Consider the following 17,960-nt stretch of genomic DNA (forward strand, 5'->3'; position numbering starts at 1 on the left):
ATAATCTGACTGCTGTGTTGATCAAGCTGAATTGAAGCTTAAAAATGTGACAGAAAAGCTTATCTGTTCGTTTTCAAACACTTCATTTTCCTTGCATATTTATTAAAGTCAAGATGTGTTAGGTAGTCACTCAAACGTGGAAATGAAATACACAAGAAAACCTGAGCAGCAGAGTAGGTGCACTCTGTTTTGACATGCCAAGAATCAAGTCACTGTCTTAGGAGGCATCTTAGGAGGAATACAGGTTGCTGTTATTTAGCTTGATAAGTCTTGATAAATAGGTGATGCAATTCCCATCTCTTACACAAAGTAAAACTACACTGGAAAAATCAGAAACCAAATTTGTGTATTAGCTTTATGTTCATGCTTCAAAGCATAATACAATCTGAAGCTGACAGTGCTTATCTGACATACCTTTAATGTGGCCAGAGGAGCACAGAAAAATACATCATCATATTCATTTTTCAAAATGTGTTTGACACCTGCTCACTTGGAATAACTTGGCTTCATGTGGCATTTTAGCTGCTGGGAAACAGTGTTCTGCTCTCCTCTCCCTTTGTACTGCAGGGAACTTCACAAAGACAACATGAAGGCAAAGGCTACTAACTTTTCATGAGCCAGGATCAAAGTTTATTAAACATTCACAATCTTCTGCTACAAACTCCATGGCAATATCTTTAGAAAGCCAAGAAACTGCAATAAAGCCATTTTCCCAAGTCAGTGTTAGTCAAGTACAACAGCAGTGGAGAAAAAGAAAACAGTAAATCACACTCTGTGTCTGAGAAGAAACCCCTGAGTTTAACACCACTTTAACACAACTACTGACATCTCTTATTCTTCGCTTTCAGTAGCATGCAACAAAGAACCAGAACCTGAGCCAGGGATGATGACAAAATGCTGTCATGCCTTGGCAGGAGATCTTCACACCTCTTTTCTTACCAACATAACCCAAATTCTTGGGACCCTTTCTCACAGGCTCTTTTATATTATACTTTTCAGTTTGCCCACTATTATTATAAAGAATGACCACAGCTATAAGCTCCAGTTAAAGGTCTCATTGAGATCTAGAGACTTTACACCACCCTTGGACATGAATTAATTAACAGCAGGGATGAGAAAGCAACTAGTATGTAATCACCAGTGCTAACTGTATCTCGCAACACTTCCATGTTCCAAGGCAAGATGACACCACTAATGACTTAGTAACACTTTTACCTTGTGTAGAGTCCAAAACCACACAGCTAGGAGAAAGCAGCAAAGCAACACAACATGGGGGTTTTTTTAAGCTACATGTATAGAGAAGAAAGTACTAACAAATTAAAAAGGCTCTAGTCTACAGGCAAAAAAAACAAAACCCTGTTGTGTCTGTATGTGTTCTTTTGATAAAAATGCATCTCTAAATTTGAAGATTTGATCAATTACCCTGACAGCTTTACACAAGATGATTTGGCAAGTACAGAGCCTGAAAGCTGACAGCAGATAAAAACATATCAGCATTATTTCCTATCTTACTGCTTTTCTGAGAAAATTCAGTTTGTATCTTCCTTGCCTGCAAACTACCAAAACCCATTAAATATCTTCAGGAGACTTTTCCTGGGAAACAAAACATGCTTTTACAGAGTACTAGGGTACTTTGAAGGTGGGGTAGGGAAGAAACTGGGTGATAGGTGTGTTATTATGAAGTTTTTTTATTCCTACGTAAGTTCTAGTCAAAATTAGGTTCCAATTTGCTAGCAATTAGGAAATTGAGGCTATCTTTTCCTTTCCTTCCTCCTTCCAAGGACACTATGTGGCTAGTTTTCTTCAAGCTTCCAAGTCCCCAGCTAGGTGGCTATGCTATGCCAGGTAAACTGCACACACACATTCTATGCAACTCAAAAGCAGTGAGGTGACCTATCTTCCCTATTCTGCAGTAAAAAAATTAAATACAATGTATACTGTATAGTGGATAACAAGTACAATTTCCCTCTCACTACAGCCTTTCCATCTCAACGTGAGAAACAAAAACAATGATCAAGGATGGAGCAAGACTCCTGGTAACATAGGAAATATGGGGCTTTATTTGGATAGGGAGACTAGCAACCAAGTATTGATTACATATTTACTTTCTCTGTCCTTTTGAAGGATAAGCTGTTTCAGCAAAAAGACTGGATTCTTAAAAAAGGGGAGGAAGGAGTAAAAGCTACACAAACAAAATGAGGCAGTCACTGGAGAACGACCTTATTGGGTCTAGTGTTCTTTATGACCACACTAGTGAAACACCCAAAACCTATATTCATGGTGGTACATTATCTGTTCATTGCAGCATGCTGCTTCAGTGGAATTATTTTCATGCCTAAATTTTAGTGAGGGGATGTCTGACTGATCTCTCACAAGCTGACATCCTACCTGCTCTCTGGACAGTTCTGCTTACATTCAGCCAATTGTGATATGTGCAGCTGTGTGGGTGCAGCTTTCAGCCACAGGCTGTGAATGAGGGTTGTTAGCTCAGGCTCAGAGCCACACTCATTGAAGGACAGTGTTTCGGAAAGCTTAAAGAGCTCATGGGGTGACATTTTATCTCCAGGCAAATGACACCATGGACAGAGTATTATGTTAGATTAAGACCAGAGATCCAATAGATCTAAATTCTAGTTTTCATGCATCTTGGCCCACAGGCAAAACTGTACATACATCCAGAGCTGATAGATGTAAAGCCTTCCTTAAAAACCTTGAACAGTTATCTGTCACTCCTAGGACAAAAGTCATGATGGTCTCAACTTTCTTACTGGAAGTACTAATTGTTGATTTGGCTGTAAATTGTATTTTTAAAATTGCATTATCCATCAATGTTTGTGGATGCTAAAAAGAAGGAGCAGAGGAATTTTCCAGCCGCTGAAGTATTTTGTGAAGTCTTCCTTTCTCATGCTTTAGCTGAGAAACAGTGAAAGACAGTTTTGTAAATTAACTCTCTATCTTGCACCTGCATGGTCTTGTTTTAGTTTACTGAAGAAAAGAAAATATTTTGAAATAGGCGTCGTAGCATTCAGCCAATCACTCTGGGAGGTGTTATCGTCAAGCAGCCAATAATGTCATTTCTCTATTGCAAACCAAGTTATATAAATGAGGTGATAATTAAATAATCCCATTTTATCCTGGGCTTGAATTCCGTGCGGTGATTATTGCTGTCCCTGGGGACAAGAGCAACAAATGTCCAGTGCTGCCCTGTACCATCAGAAACTGCTGCCATGCCTATGAGGAGCATTATAACAGAAATAGACATCAGTATGTATCTCATATTCAAGGACAGTAGCCAGAAGGGTGATAAGCTTATGAGCAGTTTGACTAAACAATCACCATGATCCAACACCACTAAAAAACTGCATATGTAGTTTAGGGCAAATTTGAACTTGGAAGGATCTATTACATCATTTTCTCTGAATTAAGAAGGAGACAACATAATGCATGCAAGCAAAGATTTGGGCATAAAAAGAAAAAAAGCACAATAAACAACAAGAGGTTTAATTTAGCAAACATTTTGAAATCATACAACAATTAATCTAAATAATTAAGGATCTGAAAGATTGCATTAGTGAATCTTGGGAAAATTTAAGAATTGGTTTCTTTCAGCTGGTATTCTAAGAAATCCAGTGTATTCACAAAGGAAGTCAGGATCCATAATATCAAAAGAACATATCTAAAAAAAGGGCTCAGAACTAGAATGTGCACAGAAAGAATTTAAACTATAGGTGAAAAAAGTCACAGCAGTCACCTAATGCTGCTAGTGCCATTTCTCAGTATGACTTTCAGGTTAAGGTCCCATACATGCAGAGAACTGAGCAAAGCAGTTCAAGATGTACCTTATACCAAGCCCAACCAATAACTGTGCTTTTTCCTGCCACTGAAGTCCTCTGTGAGGTCTCATGGGGAAAAGTATGAAAGAAAAAAGAAGATAAATTAAATAGGGGGTTTTTTTAATTATAGGGAGAGGGTGCTTTCTTCTATATTGATCTTCTGTCAGTGTTCTTTTATTCTACACCAATTTAGAATCAGTTCTTAGCCATGCCAGAGCTGACTGTAAAGGAAACATTAAATTCATTGCTGAGATTCATAGGCACAAATGGGGCCTGGCATTTTAAAAGCAAAACAAAAGTTAAGTGCCTTCAAGTGTAAAGGCTTCAGGACAAGCTTAGACTTCAGCCTACACGCCCCCAAACACCCACGGAAGAAAGATACAGCAAAACCTCCTCTCCTCCCTGGCAGAATTAGGGCTCTAAATTATGCTGAGAGACTATAACCAACATAGATAAGAACAGAAAATAACCACATCATTCAAACTCAAACCAATTGAAAATGTTAGAAGGCAGATATTACCTAACCAGAGGACAGCTGTGGACCAAAGAAAGGAAGACGAGGATGGAATCATCAAATGAATTTTCACATCATAATGGTACAAATAAATAACGTCTGGCCACCCACATCTCTTAATTTTTGTGGAAGAAAAACTTTGGAAAACATTTTCCTTCCCAATAGTCTCCCCAGAAAGAATACTGTTCATATCTCTTTTCATACTTCTTTTATGTTCTGGGACAGTATTCAGTATTTGTACAGACAAACTGAGGATCCTCAATATTGGATTAAGGGATTAAAAGCAGTGGGTTTTACAGCTTTTTTTCATTTTCTTGCTCCTATCATACCAGTATTTACTGAGCTGAAGTGGGCTGGAGGCAAGTTCAACTTCCATCTCTGCTCAGGGGAGTGATTAAATTTAGCTGATGCCGAGAAAAAGAAATTCTGTGGGATGAACATAGCAAGACTTAAGTGGTAAGCTTGTGAGACAGGATTAGTACCACAAGCAAAGTAGAGCTACCAAAACACCTGCAGAAAATAGGGGGCCTTACACTTACAAATGGGGGGGGGGGGGGGGGGGGAAGTGGAAGGAAATGAAAATTTCATCTCTCTCAAAAAATATCAGCCCAGAACTTAAGCACATTAAACTCAATTCTGTATTTCGATACCAAGGAGCATTCCAGTAAAATTTCATTTTCAAGAGAATTCCCCTTAATTTTGAGAGAGTTTGGAACATAATTTGAGATTTGCATTGTGTGGCTAATATGCATCTTTTAGCAGAACTGAAATGAAAACCTAAGCAAGTTCCACTAATGTTTGGAGCTGATTCAAATTTTACAGGATTTATTTATTCCTGGCAATAAGACATTAAGTGGCTGCCTCTGTTATGGAGAGCTATTCAAACATTTGCTTGCGGCAAACTGGAATAACTTTCCTATAAACTGAAACTTTCCCACCAACTGAAACAGCTTGCATCTCTTCCCTCAAGAAAATCAACGAACACTTCAAAATTAATCATTGCACAAAAAGAACAATTTGTACTCATACAGCCGATTGAACACCTTATTTTGGAGTTATGTATTAGTCCAATTCTTTTTTTTGTAATTTAATTAGATTCAACTGAGAGTACCACCTTGTCAAGGCTGGCAAAAAAAAAAAAATGTATTGATCCAGCACAATTTTGTATTCCAAAATTTTCACTATTTTTACTATTTAGAATGAGCATGGTGTCATCTCAAGAACATAATGTTATCCCTCTTGTCAGAATGAAGGACTAGAATGTGTTTTCCAAGACTGAATCAAACATATGAAAAGAAGGATTTTTTTTAAACCCTGTTTTTCCTCAAGAAAGAAAACACAAAGGTGTTTTGGGATTCTTTCGGCTTTTTTCTAAGAAAGCAAGCAGATCTTCTAGAATTAAGGCCTGTTAATGAGAGTAAAAGCTAAGGAATAAAACAGGTCCAAAATTATTTAATTCCATTTTCATTAACTGTTGATTTTGAAAGCCTTTTCGGTTTTGAATTAGGAAAAAATATAATGACAAAATAATAAATATTATATATACATAATTATATTTTCATCAAGCTGAACTATTCATAATTATGCCAGATCCAAGCATATCAATATCAACAAAATAACCCTGTTCATCACAAATTGCACAGAACCATTTCTATTTAAAAGCAGTTCAACTTGATAAATTACCATCCACAATATGTGTGGGTTCATGTGTGCTTTAAAGAATGCTCATGTCCACAACTCATTTACCAGTTTCCCAGTTTAAGTAATTTTACCAGTAAAACTATACTATTGCCTGGCCCACCTGCCTAAAGCAGTGTTATGTTCTGTCTTTTCATTTATTCTTTTTTGCAAATTCACTTGGTATGGGAAAAAAAAATTAGCAGAGAACAGAGTTCAGTTCAGCTGCCCCTCCCAGATGACTAATGTTAGTATCAGCACATTGATACCATCTCTTCTTCACATAAGACTCAAGAATTAGATTTGAAGATGCTTGAAACGTTAAGCATCAACTGATCATATATCAATTCTTGCTACCATTTTGAGAATCTTCCACTGCCAAGATTAAAGCCATTTCACCTGAAACTAACAGATGAGTGACAGACATATATAAAGTATCTTCTACAACAGACGCTCAGTTTATTAGACTATCTATGAGTCATATTAAAAGTCTTCCTGCCATAATTATACAGCCACAATGAAAGAAAATGCCCCTCAATAACACGAATGCCAGTTGTCACAGCAGCTGTTGCAAGAATGAATTCCTACCTTCTACAGGTAAGGTGTGGACTGGTGTTCCCATCTATGTGCACATTAGCACCAAAAAATAAAGCAAACACACCTGTAACCGCAAGACAAACTACTTAATGACAAAAGGATAAGAGCTCCTGGATTTTGCACACAGAGCCATCGGATAAATAATGTTTGTTCTTGTAGCTCTCCAAAAACTACAGAGTTTTCCTGACTGCCTTCTACATGAAGTTCAGAAGTACACCTCTAAAGAAATGTTTCTAATTTGTGCAATTCATCTTGTTGGAAAAGAATAAAATATTTAAATAGTGAATTCTTTAATTACAAACAGCATCACCACTCAGATATTTCTCTCCTAATTTTGTTTCTCAGCTGTGCCTCATCAGATGGCATATAGATTATATGCCATAAATATATGTCTCAAGTAATACAAGGAAATCTCTTCTACTTTTCCCAGGAGGCTGAGTGAACCGTCCACTGGTGAGGTTTTTTATAGCATAAACATTTGTGACATCAAACCAGACAGTGAGTAAATGCTGCCCTGGTATGCACTATTTACAAGTTGATGAAGGACAGAAAACATTCATTTAGTTTTAGATTTGCTTTCAAGTTACAAAACTCATTCAGCCACAGTAGAATCAGCCCACACTTTTAAATCTAGAACTATAGTTAATCCACTGCAGGGTTCACTCTGTTTAGGGATTCAAATCTCCCACGTAAATAAGGCACAAGATTTACTAATCCAGCTACTCCTTCACATTAAGCAAATGGGCAGTGCCCAATTTTAGAGAAATACAAACCAGTGATTACAATGAAGGCACAAGTAGACTGTAAGGGGCAAACATTCTAATTGGCTAAAAATCTAGACTAAATAAAAACAGTATATAAAAACTAAAATAAAGGCTCACATAAAATTCCTAAGAAGTGAACATTCTCACATATAGCTAATCCCTGTTATATTTACTCCTGTGTATATTAAATGAAGATTGGATACTTCCAAGAAGCTGACCTATGGGATTTGAGTTTTGGGAATCAAATAACTTATTTACTATGCATTTCTTAAAATATTTTCCACTCTTTCACTAAAAGGCATTAGCAGAAAAGTCTTTCAATATTTTCTTTTCAAAGGCCCTTCTTCATAGATGAGATGTAAAAGCTCCATCAGGACAAGTATTTGATACATAGAAACTAATGAACTATTATTTAACTTCATCCTAAGTGTCAGAAACCTAAAGCAACAATGCTTAATTAAGATGATGTGTGCCTCTAGTCTTCTCCCAGGAAACTGGTGAATCACAGCAGATTCCATCCATTGCCAAATATATTCACAGAATTATCTGAACACATCTGTCATAAATACATGTAATGGCATGAAGTCTCCTGCTGTTAATTCAGATTGATTACTTGTTAAACACATTTAATTGAGGCAGGAGGGAGCTTAACTGATGTTTACATAAATATACTTAAAATAATGGAGAAAAAGTAGTTGGGGCATTTAAAGAGAGATTGAAGGACTGTTTGAACATCAGATCTTGTATGTGTTCAGATGCAACACATAAAATAACCGTAAGAAAACGAATGTTTCCTTTTTATTTTTTACTCTTGTGTATCTACTGATTTAACATAATTCAAGGTTTGAATGATATAAGCCAGACACAGTAGACCGTTTATTGTTTCTGACAACAAGTAAATTATATTCCTCCTTCATTAAGCAAGGACTGCTTCTAAACCCTATTACTTCACTCTACTGGCTGTTTACAGAAACAAACAGATTACTAGACAAAACTCATGCTCCTGAAAGTACATTGCACTCAACGAGAGAAATGCTTCCTATAAATTTTCATTGTTCATTGTGAACATTGCCCTTCCACTGAATCTCGGAATCAGAAGGGATCTAGCCAGCTGAAACTGAAAAGACTCACTGAATGTTTGCAGAGTCAAAGCCAAACCAGGTCTTTTTCAATTTTTGTAAACTCACCCAGATTTTGCCTTGATCTTTCTGGGCTAGATCTTGGGAAACCTACCAGGAAAGTTTCAGCTTCTTCTCTGGTAGTTGTCGGTTATGCAGAAAGCTCTGATTCAAAAATCCATTTTAGGAATACAGCTATTGTCACTGCAACTCCAACCTCTTTCAAAAATGTCACCTCTACAAGTAAAATAACTATTACCCTTATTATCTGCTGAGTTTTAGGCATGGCATTTCAATGTCTTCTGGAATAGTATTAGTCAATTCTGCTTGCCTTTCCTGAGACTTAATCAACTTGTTGATAAGTAAAAAGGTCCATCGGCTTGACACTTTAATCTTATCTGCTCATCTCAGAACACTCTTGATCCTTCACTATGGAATTAAAATAGATGTAGAAAGTGGGAAGGGAGAAAGATAGCAAGGTACTATTAAGAACACCACAGATACCACAAGAGATTTTCACTTAACAAAGGGATGCAGTTTTATGGATTGCAATACAGCTGTTCTGATTCCAACTTGTTTAAAATAGCCTTATAGTTACAATTGTATCCACTTCGAAAGTATTATGACTACTTCTCTTCCTCTCACTATCTTTGTCCAAAATAAAATATAAAAATTAATTTCAATTTCAAATGGGGTTCATTTAATTACAATATCTTCAAAGAGTGGCACATTTAGTGCTTTTTTGCTAAAAAGTGCTCTTCTCTTTTCCCCATAATTCAGGCAGTAACTTCTGCAAAATTAAACTAGAATGAAAATGAGTAAGCTCTCTGAATGATTTTTCTGTTAACACTGGACCAAAAATCTCAAATCAGGGCAAAAGCTAATTTGTGACCTTACTGCACTTACTGCAAGAGGACATGAAAGAGAAGAAACTCCATAACCCAGTAACTGAGTTCTCCCTAGCAGGAAATTAAATAATAAACTTCCATTCCTCACCCCACACACCCCAGGTGAATGTGTTAATTCATACAGAGCTCATAGACCCTAAGTTATGAGCTCCCAGAGTCACTCAAGGGCAAGTTCCACAGTCAGGAGGAGGAGATGGAATGGAAGATGGTTGTAGCTAATTGAAATCTGTAGCAGGTGCTTAGAGCAAATGAACAGTGTATCAGCTGCAGATGGAAGATACACCTAGGTCAACAGAGGCAGATTTCAAAAAAATGCCTAGGACCACAACTGAAAAAGGGAGCAGGTAAGGCTTCCAAAGAAATACAGCTTCTGTAAGAGATCCAGAATTCCACAAATTACACTGTTTCCCAAAAATAAGATACATGGCAAGTTCTGCCATTACTGTGTCTTGATTCTTATTATATTTGGATTTCTATGTTTCTCATAATATAGCCAGAAAGCCTGTAGAAATGTTGAGGTTTAGAGATGTAGAATTCAAAGTACTAATACTTCTGTTTAGAAGTCTTCCCCCCCCCCCCCCTTTTTTTTTTTTACTTCAGTGTCAAGCAAATGAAGAGAAAGGCAATATGAACTATATAATTTAAAACTGGACCTGATTTTTTTTTGGAGAGCACAATGTCAAAATAACCCAGTTTTATTACTGCTTGACTATCAAAGGTTAGCTTTCTGATCACAAAATTATTTAATACAGAATGAAATGTTGATTAAGAATATGTGGCAAGAATTGCGCAATTAATAATTATACAGAGTTCAATACAAAATCTGTACCTCATTCAAATAAATTTCAAACTCTGGATTACATATTAAAAGAAGCTTTGAGTCTCTAAGATCTCAGACTGAAGAAGTGCCTCTTAAAACAGGTAGAGCATTCACAAACCAGGTAACAGAACCAACTGGATGCTATTTTAATCTCCATAGAAAGAAGAGTATTAATACACTGTGTTTTCAGGTGCTGGGTAAGCAAATTCAGAGTCAAACGGTGCATAATTAAACCTGTTAACTCAGAATTCCCCAGCCATAATATTCTTTTGAATACAAATAAACTGTCTCAACCTATTCACAAAGGTTTCAATGCTTGTTTCAAAGCAGCAGGTAAAGCAGTACCTCACAACACTCAGTAGTATTTATTAACAATAATCTCACCCTAAAGCACCAATTATCATGAGTTGTCAAGAAGAGTGGAAATGCAACACAGGTAGTAAGCATGTTAAGACGCTGAAAATTTTCCTGTTATGATTTATTCTCACCTGTAAATACACCACCTTATAAGTAGGAGGCTTGAGTTTTATTCTTTTAAACTTGAAGCATTATTCTTGTTGCTTCACACTTACTTATATCTCTGCAAAAAGTTGGGGTTTTTTTAATGCATGCACTTAGTACGTCCTCCTGTGAAACATCAAAAATGAAAAAAATGTAACGCAGATTCCTTTCAGATAAGGTTTTGAGACATAACTGTCTCAGTGAGGTAACTAATGAAATCATGGTCACTTCAGGAAGTAAACCATTATAGGACTAACAGATGGTGCTTGGACCTAAATTCCTTAAAGAGAATTATCAGCTCTATTATGAATTAATACCTGGACTTTTTGCTCCCCATGTTTTTTCCTTACAAGTATGACTGTATCCTGGAAAACTACAGTCAGCTGTAAAGTTTTAGCAATCATTGTTTTCATCTTTTTACTGACTGTACTGGAATCTCCTAAGAAATCACTCACGCCTGTGGTCCAAGGTCATGGTTTTGCTTTATCAAAGATGAAAAGAAAGACTTTGAATATTAAGCTATGAAAAGGATAGCAGAATTTTGTAGTTTACCCAAGCCCCTCAGACAGATTGTCATGGGGGGACTTTATGATGTGCTTCCCATATTGCTGCCCTATGCCCAGAAATTAATTCTTGTGCCTTTCTATGCCTTTAAACTGAGCCTGAGAGGAGGAAGGAAAAACTGAGCAAAACTTTTTCAAAACAGTTTGCAGCTTGTTCAAGGTCACACAGAGGTAGCAACTTTTTTTCCAGCCAGCTTTCAGCCAGTTTTTCAGTTCCTTTTTTCCAGAGAGAGACTGAGAGTTGAACTCTTTTTCTCCTTCCATGGAATTTCGGATTTTTTTCCCTTTTTCTGTGGATTGCTCCAATATCAGAACACATTGGGAGGACTTTCCACTCGGCACAGAGGGCCTGGCCCTGGGCCAAGCCCCAGCTCCGAGGAGACCAAAGGGAGGACTCGAACACTTTCCCAGTTTTCTTTCTTCACAGCAAAAGATTTTATTATTTAGCATTATTTTCCTTTCCTGTGTGTTTTTTTAATAAATAGTTTTTATCTCTTTCATTTTCCTTCAGGGAAAATTTATTTTTCCTGAACCTGGTGGGGGAGGGGTGGCTGTGCCTTCTCTCAGAGGATATATCTCTAAATTTGACCAAACCGGAACACAGATCCAGTTCCCTTATTCAGACAAAAGGAATATAGTTTGAGTCTTAGCCTGAAGGGAGTTAAATTCAGGTCTCTTCCCTAGCGAGATCTACCCAGGCAAGTATAAAGGGTGTGTCCTCCCAGCAGCTGTTCTTCAGAAAACAAGCCCTACTTATTTCTTTGGATAGTAAAAGGCAGGAAGTTGCCCTCTCCTTCAGTAGAGGATCAATAAACTTGGAGTCTGAAACAGATAATTGTGACCCCTTTCCATTAAAAGAAAGGTGACTAAAGCCTGAGGAGATGCATAATTGTAGCACATGATGGCAGAATTACGAGATGATTCACTTCAGCAATCCTTGCTCAATGCATGGATTATAATGTCTTTTTAAATTTCAAACATTCTACCTCATGCATATTAACTCTAAGAGTCAGAGTTCTCAATCTCACTCCAGACAGCTATAAGTGAAATGTTATAGCCCTGAAGTTTTACATACTTAAGGGCACCTTTCAAGATGCTCTTATACTTTCTTACATGGAAACAATATTTTTTCACATTTTCACAAAGGGATGCAAAAAATTTACAGTTTAATATGAATGCTTTGAACACTTATTAACACTGACAGCTAAAGTAGCTGTTTTCATCAACAAAGCATAGATGGAAGCAAGTTTCAAATGCAGGTGAGCAAGATACTGTTTAGAATGGTTCTATAAATATTTTGCAAGAAAACCACAGAATACTAGAATCTATTGTACTATCTAAATTCATAGCATATTTTCTACAGAAAGCTTATTTATATGTAAAACAGGATGGAAAGTCAAGATATTGCCAAGTTGTTGATCTAAAATAAGGAGAAACATATCTCTGAGACACTTCATAGGTACTCCTGTTTGCTTCCCCTAAATATAGTATTTTGAACACTGATGCAAATTTTTGCTTTGTTTATCTTGTGCTTTTCATAAAGGAGGAAAAAGGACATGACTAAACAACTAACTGAAAATAAAAGCTCTAGCCAACATAAAAAGAAGGAAAAGAAAGAAGAAAACAAAATCAGTTTTCAAGTGAGCATGTTTGTTACTAGGGAAAGATTGTTTACAGGAAGTTCTACATGTCTGGAAAAAAGAAAATGGGAAAATTGTCTGCAACAACTGATACTGAATATCAACATCAAATTTACAATGAAAGAGTGTTTGAACTTATAGAAATTATTTCCAGAGAAAATGATTGATCTAATGGCATTTCATGAAATCTCAAGGATAGAGATGGATTTTTCTTTATCGGAAATCAAAGTGAGCTTCATAGGCTTACTTCCCCATTACACTTCAAGTACAATTTCAAATTAAGAACACAGTTCCATTATTAACTCAGTGGATAAAATTTAAACACATTATTTTGAGTAGACTGCTATCCTCAAACATGTCCATTATTACATATTACACAGTCAAAGCACCATAATACAGGACAACTTGATTTGGTGTTGTTGAAAAAGAACACAGCCTGAGAAGTTGCATTTTTTTAAAGTCATATTCAGTAGCATGAATTTCCTGACAGGACTGCAATATAAAAAATGGATTTTTGAGTACAATTTCATATTCATGGAGTCTAACATAGCAAGCTCCTCCTGTACAGAATTAGGTTGAACTACTATGTATGACTAATGCTAGTGAAATACTTAAACCTCTTCTACATATCCTTAAGTTCCAGAAAGCCCCCCAGCCAATTCTAGTTTCTAATGGAAACAATTCCATCTACACTTCTGAAGGATTTTGGTTTTAGAATATTTATTATAAATATTTGATAAATAGCAAAGAATAGGCTTCTATCCTTCTCCTAACTACTTAAAAGGGGAAAGCGTCAGAACTGGTTCTCTATTTCCTTATGATTTAGATAGTTTTGGTAAAATACTGCTGAATCATTATACCCTGTTTTTCACCACTGCTGCAGACTAGAGAGCTTACCATAGTAGAGGGAAAAATGAAAGAATCCATTCTCTCTACAATGAAAGTGTTAGGACACACACAGCTAGAGAAAAGCAAAATAAGGACTGAAATTTTTAATCATCTTGAAGTAATTGCACTTGCTCAGCTTTGTGCAAGAACAAAACCTTTTCTAATAAATATAAAAGATCACTCTCAGAAATACAGCAAAAGTTCCAGATCTGCAAAGAAAAAAATGAACCTCCCTGTAATGACAATAAATCATTGCTCCATTTCAACTGTCATTTAATCGACTCTTCACTGAAACAAAATCCCCAAGAATTTCCACAATGAAAAAAACCTCCCCTCACCTAACCCAACCCGCACCCTCTTTGCCAGAAAATTCAGCTTTCTTCCCATAAGTATCAAAACCTACCACACTCTGATGGTACTGGCAGGTAAGAAATGGTATACCAACATCAGTGAAAATCATTATAAATTAGAGATACAGCACCCAGGAAGCACTAATTGTGCTGTCCAGTGTAATTTTTAGCCAGTGACCAAAGCCAAGGAAATACCATCACCTTCATTAATAGAAATCGCATACACAAAGACATTATATTCCAGAGTCAAAAAAATTATCAGCTCAAGTTTCCTGCACTTCTCCTAAGAAAAATCCTCACCATGTCACTATAATAACACAGTTTGAACAAAAGCTTAGTTTACAATAAAGCATTAGAACTCAGATTACCAGGTGATAAAAAAATTTTTACCCCCTTGAAACTTTACTGGTCTATGCCAATGCTGCTGCCACTGCACTATTACCTGTAAGTCATGGTGATTTTCTGAACTCAGGAAATGTAAAATACAGAATTCACACATCAGGATGCAAAGTCGCACTCGGCCTTAACCACAGAAACTCTCCACCATAAGTCAGAATTAAAATCAGTTTGTCTCCCAGCATATATCCTCACCTATGTCAAAACACGAAAACGAAATGACAAAGGACCTAATCTCACTCTCACAGAAGTCAGTAGCAAAGCTCCTGCTGACTTCAATACGAGCAAAAGCCAGCACTAGATTTCCAAAAATCATCATTACTTCCTTCAGAGCACCGTATGCATTTCCTATCAGCCCCCCACAGCAGGATGATGGTCTCTCAGCTTTCCAGTAATATTGCCTCATACAGAAAAGCATCACAGACTACCAGTGCTGATCTATTGTGTATGACCATCTGAGGAATACAGTTTGACTTCAGCATATAGCCCAAAGAAGAGGAAAGATTCAATCTCCCTATGGGAGAAGAAAGATGCATGCCTGCAGTATGACTCAGTGAAAACCTTGGCACCAACAGAAAAAAGACTGCCATATTTTAAGGAGAACTTGTATGAGTATCTATTCCTCTCTGCACAATAAACAGTTAAAATTCAGGGAATAATATTTACTTTTATATATACAAGAATTTCCATAGATATTTAGCAGGAAATTACTATCAAAAGTGACATACAAAGAAGAATTTTGATCAGAAGGAAAACTATATCCTGAAAGTGATGCAGAAATACATCTTGATCCTCTTTAGGTTAAAAAAAGGAATAAAAGAGGAAACTTTACACAATTAAACACACTTGCTGTACGTTTAACCAAGCATAGAAATTGCATGAGGGTTTTTTGGAACTGTGAGAGAAACAAATGTCACTAGCTTCTGAACTAAACATATTTACAAAAAAGAGATGGAAAAGTAGTTATGTAGTTAATAGTCTTTTAACAAGAATTAACAAAGGTAACAAGATAGAATCTGCACTTTCCAAGTACCTTTCCTCTTGAAATCATTTGAAAGTAGTCAGGGCAAGCGTAAATATTTAATCCATAAACATAGTGTAAAGGAAAACCTAGAGATCACCTTCTGACACTCAGGCACTTAAGTCTTGACCATGGCATGCAGTTTGAAACCTATGCCATAGGAAATCCAACAAGAACCTACTAACTATGCCCTCCTCTTAAGTGAGCTGCCAGCACACCTGCAACTACTTGATGGAACGAGCTCTGAACAGAAAGCAACAGCAGCTGCTTCCTATTGTATAGGCTGGAATTAAGTTAAATTTGCCTTGCCAGCTACACTGAATAGACCAGTTTCACCTCAGTAGTTACAGGTGCTACTTATTGGTCTCGACATGAAGGCTGTCTTCTAGGAAGACACACCTGGGGGGCCTGAATCTGGGCTTTCCAATTCAATACTTGTTTGCAAAGAAATCAACAGAGTATAGGATTATCAGCTGAAAAGAGAAGCTTTATTCACATTGCCTGTCACTCCCTTCCCAGTGCAAAATTCACATGCTCAAAATTTACTAATGAAACTCTATAGAAATGCAATAGATGTCCAGTTCTATGTGCAACATTTTGTATCATCTTTGGATCTCCATTTCAAAGTCAATAATAGGCAGGAGTTCAGTCTAAAAAAAAAGAAGGCTACTGAAAAGCAGAATTGATTCCACAGGACAAGAAACCATGGCTACCTGGCCACAGCAGAGACAATACAAACCATTAACGTACCTCCTTTGGAAGGGGAAAACATTAATATTTAATTTACTGTTCAGCTAATTAACCCATGCTACTGACAATGATCAGAGTATCATTATGCTGCAATATTGCACATATCCATTTCCTACTTTTCTGTATCAACAAAAGGCCATCATAGCGCCTTGCTGAAACCTCCTCCTGCACTGATGTATTCTCTGTCCTGAGCCCCTGCACATATTACATGTGTCCTAACTTAAACAACTGCAATATAAGTGCCCTTAGTTTTCTTTCTTTGCTGAATAAAATTGAAAAGACAAAGCACTTGCTCTTTCTTGAGCCGCTGCTTCACTCAACGCACAAACAGAAAGATAACTTAGTTCATACAGTTTTAATAGAAGTGAATTACTAAACAAGTTTTCCCTCCAAATATGAGCTATGGAAATCAAATAGAAAGGAATCCACACACAATTTGCAAGTACTGTATCGCCCTCTGCAGTCAATGTGTTAGTTCTGCAAAACGAACCTGAGCACGATCCTTGCAAAGATCAATAAAAAACTTCTACAAGTAGACACCCAGCAGAACTAACATTTTTTATGATAACGTCTTATTTGTTGGAATCATAGGAACACAATGCAGAAACTTTTTTATTCTTTATATAAATGCTCCACCTGTTAAGGATGTGGAGACATACATTTTGCTGCTCCCTCACAATGGGTCAGATTCCTCAATAATACTTCTAGAATTTACTCTCTTGGAACTTGACAGAAGTTTGCCATACCTATTTGATAATTTTTTTCTAGCTGCTTCTAATAAATATCCAAAATAAACTTTTTAAAACTTACATTAGCTGATCCATCAATGACAGAGAAGTATGTTTTACAGTTCAGGTATTGCACTATTTTATTTTAAAAAGCTTACAACTTTAATAAGGTATTTTGCTGAGATTTTTACAGCACTGTACTGGTTTCACCCTGGCTAGATGCCAGGTGCCTCCCAAAGTTGATTTTCTATCACTCCCTCTTTTAAACTGGAGGGGGGAGAAAAAACACAACAGGAAGATCATTCACCTATTACTGTCACAGGCAAAACAGACTCGACTTGGAGAAATAGACTGAATCCTTTACCAATGGAATCAGGGTAGGAGAATGGGAAATAACACCACATCTTTAAACAATTTAGTGTTTGAGTACTGTTGCAAAGGAAAGTTACTCACATTATGGCCACCTGTCTCCTTAATTCATCACTTTCTCGACCTGTGACAGGAATTGAGGAAAGAGCATGAAGTTGAGTCAGGGGAGGTTTAGGTCAGATATCAAGAAAAGGTTTTTCACCCAGAGGGTGGATGGGCACTGGAACAGGCTCTCCAGGACAGTGGTCACAGCACCAGCCTGTCTGAGTTCACAAAGCATTTGGATAATGCTCTCAGGCACAGGGTGTGACTCTTGGGGTGTTCTGTGCAGGGCCAAGAGTTGGACTTGATGATCCTCATGGGTCACTTCCAGCTCAGCAGATTCTGTAATTCTCTTATTAACACTGACAGCATTGCATGATAAAACTGCTTTCTACTCAAGCAGCTTCATTTCAACTTAACTTACATCTGCTTGGGTTTTTTTCCCCTTTCTGTTCTGTGAATAGAATATTTTTAAGCGAAT

The sequence above is a fragment of the Coloeus monedula genome, assembly GCF_965178545.1.
Source record: "Coloeus monedula genome assembly, chromosome: 5".
NCBI classification, from domain to species: Eukaryota; Metazoa; Chordata; class Aves; order Passeriformes; family Corvidae; genus Coloeus; species Coloeus monedula.